Genomic DNA, 6,797 nt, shown 5'->3' with positions numbered 1-6,797 from the left:
TATTTCATGTCAGCACTTGCAGAGAAGAAGTGGGGCAGAGAAACACAGAAGGCCGAACGTGACGGAGACGATGGGGGATGTGTTCTTTGTTTCTTCTTCACGTCTGTGCACGTAGAGCTTCACGATGATCAAAACACAGTTTGACATTTCTTTTCCGACATGTCAGCTGCTCTCTGCATGTATGACACTGTGTACATAAGACATACGTGTCCATGCATGGACGCCTTCATCCATGCATTAGTTAAATAAACACGTCTCGCATGGAGGGAAAGATATTTCTACATGTCTGTAACTGGGCTGTACGACAGTGATTTAACATACTCAGTTTGAAATGATATGATGATTCTGATTGGTCAGCAGGTGTGGATTCACTTTAAGTCTTAATATAATCTGAACAGGTGAGTTGTATAAAAGAGAAACAGAGACTGTTTTTACATATTCAGCAGGAACTCAACCAGCGAGACAGAAAACTTTCTTTGGTCGCAGCCCCAGGATCAATGTGGACTTTAGTAACTTGCCCAAGGACACTTCAACACGCGGTCTGGAGGAGCCGGGAATCGAACTGCCAATCATCTGATTAATGAACAACCTGCTCTACCTCCTGAGCCACAGCCGCCCTCTGTAAGCATCCGTGAACCACGCAAACATCCTTCAACGTGACTGTAACTGACAGCCATGACTCGACCCGGACCAAGAACCTCTGAAACCAGCAGAGTCCAGTCTGACAGGGAGCTGACTGAGCTGGTTTTCTTGCCGGGGTTTGATCTCACAACTTCTAGATATAACGGAGGCTCTGTGACAAGATGTTGAACCACTGGACCAACGAACATGTAGGATGAGGAGTTAACACTGTTCTCCTCTGTTCTCGTCAGTTTAAGTTGATGTTGCACAAAGCGACATTTCACTCACTTCAGATTTTTAATCTTTGTTGTCCGTAACAATCATGACACAGTTTGTGGAATATTACAAATCCAGACAAAGTGTGATCATAACAAACTAAAGAAGAAAATTCTTTAACTGCTGTTTTGGGTTGCCGTGTTTCCATGGTGATGACACAAGAAGCTGCCCGGGAATGTGGACAGGAATTTACTCAGACTTAACCTGAGAGAGCCCGGGGCGGCGGGCGGCGGGGGTTGGATGGTTTGTTCGGCATTTCTCACACCACCCACTTCATTTTACTTTACTTCATTTACTCCAACTAATTTATATTAAAGTCTAAGAAAAGACATTTTAAGATGTTGTTAGATAATTAGGTTTCTGTGACGACGACCAGCAGCACCAGCACAAGAGAAGTCCTTTAAAGTGAAATAAGAGAAATGAAAGCCGAGCGGAGAGGTGAACGGATTTTGTTACGTTGGAGATAAGAGCGTATTATAGCCGGTGGAGCAGAGGGGATATGATTCAGGGGGACGAGGGGACGTGAGGCACTTCTGGAAGAGATGAGTTTCCAGCCTGTGGTGGGAGATAAGTGATGTTCTGACTGCAGCTATCACATCCAGCCCTCTTGGCTTTTCTGAGCTCGCTCATGCATTCTGTATTCTTACTGTCCGTTTGCAGCCATGACCCGAGACGTTAAACTCATCATGAACCATCGTTAGCAAACACAGACAGATCTGTATCACTGGATGGAGCGAGCCATGATGACACATTATTTTTGGTTGATAGAGATTGGCAGCGATGGGGACTAACGAGGTGAACAAGTGACGAGTCGGAGCTTCAAAGAGGAACTTCTGAGCACTCAGCTCTGTCTTCTACATCTGATGAAATGACGAGTCTGTGGCTAATTGTCATGAACAGTCGTAACATGAGCGCCACAGTCAAGTCCGTGTCCTCGTAGCTCCGGTGTCAAGAAGAATTAATGTTTCTTCTATGATCCTCATACAACCAGAATAAAACGTGCTTTCTCATTTTCAGTGTCTTTGAGGCTGAACTTCATTTGGTATCAGTCACCCCCAGCCCAACAGCAAGAAGCCTGAACTGACTAAGAGGAGCCAAACACGGCAACTCGCTGGCTCCTGAGGTCGTGTTCAGCATATGTGACAAAGACAATCAATTATTTTAAGAAAATCAAGTTTTGTTCAAAAATAAGAAAGAAACATCCACTTACCTTTGACTCACCTGTTCTTTGTTCCTCGATGCTCGGCTTCCCTCGACGTCTTCAAGTTGTTGAAATCGGAGAAATTCACGACGAGAAATGCGCAACGCGGTTTTTGGACGGTGTGGTTTGGTTTTTGAGTTTTTGCATACCTCAGGTTTTCAGAGCCGAGGTTCGATCCCACGTCTCCACGTTGGCGGTCGGCGTCCTTCCCCACTGGACCATCTTCAGTACTGATGAAGAAGAAGAACCAGGATCAGACTGATGGAGGAATCATGCTGAAGATTCTCCTCCATCAGTCCTGATGGAGCTGCTGAAGAACATCTCTGTCCTTCACTTTGTTTGTCTCATCATGTAGAAGGAAAACCACGTCTCCATGTCCTTTTGGACCACATGGTCCACTGCTCCCTGCTCCTCATGTCCTCCCACGTCTTCTCTGGTTCAGTGGGTTAAGAGCTTGGCACTGAGCCACTTTTAGATCCAGAAGTTGTGGGTTCAAACCCCGCTTAAAGCAGCACCCTGTAGAAATCTGCTGCTGAGACTCTGAACTGACTCCAGGAGACAAACCAGAATCAGGTTTTCATGTTGTCTTGGTATTTTTGGTGTTTTTGGTGCATAACAAATATTAAGTAAAAAATAAATGAAGTCAAGAAGAAACCACTTCTGTAGGCTGCTGTAGTCCAATCTCCATGTCCTTCTGGACCACATGGTCCACTGCTCACTGCTCCTGATGTCTCCCTGGATGTTCTGTGGTCCAGTGGTTTGAGGTCTTGTTACCACGCTCCTTTTAGATCCAGAAGTTGAGAGTTCGATCCCGAGCTGCCACACGTGATCTTAATCTGTTGATGAGAGCCTGAACTGACTCCAGGAGTTTTAAGAATCTGATTTATTGTCTTGGTGTTTTTGGTGCTTCACCTCTCTGAGATTCACACAGTTTACGACGTACAGGCAGCTTTAGCCTAACCACTTGCTACAGTAGCTTTCCAGAATGACCTGAGAGCTGGGTTAGGTCAGTACTGTATTTCCTGTTGTGAAAGTGGACTCTGTCAGTCTTGGACGTCGTGTCTGGTAAGAGTCAGCTAATGTGAAATGCTATTACTGCATACTCAATGCTACTGGCTGCTGTAAACATCTACCACAATACATTAGCACGTAAAGTTCGCTGACAGAAATCAGGACAAAGTCAAACACAGATCTTTCCTGTGTTCCTGAGCAGGGCAGGTTGGATCATGAAGGCTCTTAAGAAGCCGGTTGAGCCACTGTTTACCTCCTGTGAGTCAGTACGGGTCATTTAGCCCACTCCTTAACTCCGGAAAGTCCCTCTGCAAGAGCGAGGACGGGAATGCAAATCAGCCTCTTCCTCACTGCATTCTGTGGTGCATTAAATTGAATACTTTTAGCTATTAAAATACTTTTCCTGAACACTTGTACTAACGCATGACATGTAAATACTATTTGCATTTAATGCTGCGAGCAAGCAGCAACTTGTTATTCTCCTTCTGCTTTGCTGCAGCCCACGCCTCAACAGTTCAGGAAATTGTTCCTCCCGAGATGGAAAGAAGACGAGGAGGGCAAACAGCAGCTTGATCTGCATGCACGTGTGCAGACAGTATCCACGGGCAGCTGGAATCAGCCGCCCACTCCTTTGTTACACCTAATCACGCTCAGCCACCGATCGGACTGGACAAACATGACCCCACCTAAGAGGATCCATAAAAAGAGGCTTTAAAGCTGAATTAGGCAATTTCACACATTGCCGGCCGCGGAGAGAAGAGGCGACGACTTCAGTTCACAGAATTCATGCAGCTCTTGTTTATCCACCTGATCAAACTCATGTGGGTGTATCGACGGATCGCTGAATAACATTTTGACACTGCGGATTCACGAGTCAAATAAACGAGTGAAACATTTTTCACGAAGCGTCCATTTCCTCGCTTCAGGGTTTTTGTCTCGTCTGTCTTTGGATATCTAAAAATACCAGCGGTTATTTCATGCCTGCAGCAACACGTCTCAAATCAGACTTTGTCATTGTTGCTCTTTATTGTAATTGGGTCGCAAGTTATTAGTTCCAACATGAACTCGAGTTCTTGTAGGCTTTGAGGGACCATGACCCATGATCATTAGATGACATGATTCGCTGACCCCTACACCCTTAAAAATAAAGGTTCGAGTTGGTCATGTGATGCTATAGTAGTAATCAGTATAACAAAGAACCTTTTAAAAGGGACAAAATAGATGATTTAAACATAAAAATGTCCTTCAAAGCACTTGAATTCTCTGGAGAACTGTTTTTTATTTTTGAGAACTATTTTTTTAAAAGATATTTTGAATTCTGGTTCTTTAAGTCAACTCTGGTTCTTTGAAGAACCAACAATGGTTCAAGTCAGAAGAACTGTATGTTCTGACTTGAACCGTTGTTTTTAAGTGTGTACCTATCATTGCGTAAAGCATCGTTGCAGTCAAAGAATGTAGGCGAGCTAAAGTCACTTTTTGTTACTTAATCTGCAGAGTGATTGAAAAAAAAGTTCCCTCGATTGAACTTTTAACACCGCACCCTCTCGGGAGGTTTCACCTAATTAACTTTAAATGCTGCGCGCTAAAAGACAAACAGAATACATTCAGCTTTACTACAGAAGCTCTCTGCCTCGTTCAGGTGATCGCTGCAGGATTAGTCGAGATAAACTGGATTTTTAACCAGATAAAATGAGGAGATCTCGGAGGTATGCAGTGATGGGTCCTCTCCTCCATCTGGCACCACGCCCCGTCAGGAATCTCACCTCATCAACTGTAGCATCTAATGACAGACCTCCAGATCAATTATGTCGCCTGGGTCACCATTATTTTCCCAAAGAACTGTCCCTCTCTGTCTCGATGATCAACGAGCGCCCCGAAGTACCAAAGCAGACGTCTTCTGTTTTCACATTCCTGCAGCCAATATTGCCCGAGGGGGTGATTTCAGATAGGACCCCTCCTCGCTGGGAACAATGGATCAATGGCGTGACTTTGCATGTTTGCCTGTGATTCCCAGAATACCTTAGTGACCTGGTGTTTGTGGCCCCAGGACAGAGAGATGGATAGAGACAGAGAGACATGTTTATCTACACTCAGCAGAAAGCTTCTTTTCTGCATAGTTAAAAGATAATCCATCCAGCAGATGTGGCATATCAGACTACAGCTGCTTTAAAGTGAGCAGTGAACTCTGGCTGTTTCACCCATTCTGCCCTTTATCCAAAATCTGAAAGAAATAACGTGCAGCCTCTTTCACTTCAACTCCAAAACAAAAGTGTTGCGTTGGTGTTTTTTGTCGAGCGTGTTTGTTCGTCCATGCGTTCATACATCTGTGCACAAACAGCAGTGAGCACAGAGCAAACAGATCTGCTCATCGGTATGTAAGAGGGCCGGATGAAAGCCGGTTTATTCACAAACACACACGTGAAGACGAGTCTCTGCTCGGCTGTAATTAGGTCGGGGATCTGGGAGCCTACTGCATCGACAAACGGTTATTGATCGTTCAACAGGTGCTTGTGTGTGGGATTCATTCTATTTATGTGTACAGAGTGGAATGCCTCCACGTACGTGAATGCCTCTGTGTGTTGCCTCGGTGAGAGTGTGTGTGTGTGTGTGTGTTTGTGTGCATGCTCCAAGCTGGGGGTATTAACCGCTGACATTTATAGCTATTGTCTCATCTGTCAAACCCCGCTTTGCTCTCTGGGTCTTTAATTTGCTAATTAGGCCACAGGACCCCTGTTTGTTTCCAAAGAGCAGCGCCTAGATACTTATCTGTTTTACAAGATCATCCCCTGACAGGCTGGTGCACTGTGCATAACCCTGACCGTGCCTCAGCATACTCACAAACACTTTATTTACCTGGAAAAGTCCACAAGCTGCTGTTTGTGTTGCAGGCGTCAGTGCAAGGACAATAACTAAAATATCATAAGCACAATACTGATATACATAACTGCTGACAAGCAAGGACAAGGACAGCTGTCACGGCTTTTTACCGGAGAACCTTGAATGACTCATTGAGGTTACAGTTCTGTGGTTTCGTGGCACTTATGCTGGAAAAATGTTGGACATGGTTTGAATAGATTTGTAATAATACAGAGTGAATATTTACATTCTTTTATGATGATAACGTTCCTCTGCAGCTGCAGCATTCTGACTTCAAGTCCTCATGAAGTCAAACTTTTTGTTTGTCCTATCTGTCCTCAGTGTCTGTCCAACACTGACACAAAGTCATGTCTTCAGTATCTTCAGGTGTTCTTCATGGTATTTTAGAGTTCCACCTCACCAGGTTTCTGTATTCCCTGCTACCTGCTGGTTACTGGGGTCGTGTTCAGCATATGTGACAAAGACAATCAATTATTTTAAGAAAATCAAGTTTTGTTCAAAAATAAGAAAGAAACATCCACTTACCTTTGACTCACCTGTTCTTTGTTCCTCGATGCTCGGCTTCCCTCGATGTCTTCAAGTTGTTGAAATCGGAGAAATTCACGACGAGAAATGCGCAACGCGGTTTTTGGACGGGTTTGAAGTTTTTGTTTGGTTTGGTTTTTGAGTTTTTGTTTCGTTTGGTTTTTGGTTTGAGTTTTTAGTTTTGTGTTTGAGTTTTTGCATACCTCAGCTTGTCGGAGCGGAGACTCGATCCCACGTCTCCACGTTGGCGGTCGGCGTCCTTCCCCACTGGACCATCTTCAGTACT

The sequence above is a fragment of the Larimichthys crocea genome, chromosome VI (assembly GCF_000972845.2).
Source record: "Larimichthys crocea isolate SSNF chromosome VI, L_crocea_2.0, whole genome shotgun sequence".
Classification (NCBI taxonomy): Eukaryota; Metazoa; Chordata; class Actinopteri; family Sciaenidae; genus Larimichthys; species Larimichthys crocea.
Note: the sequence above shows the minus strand (reverse complement) of the source record.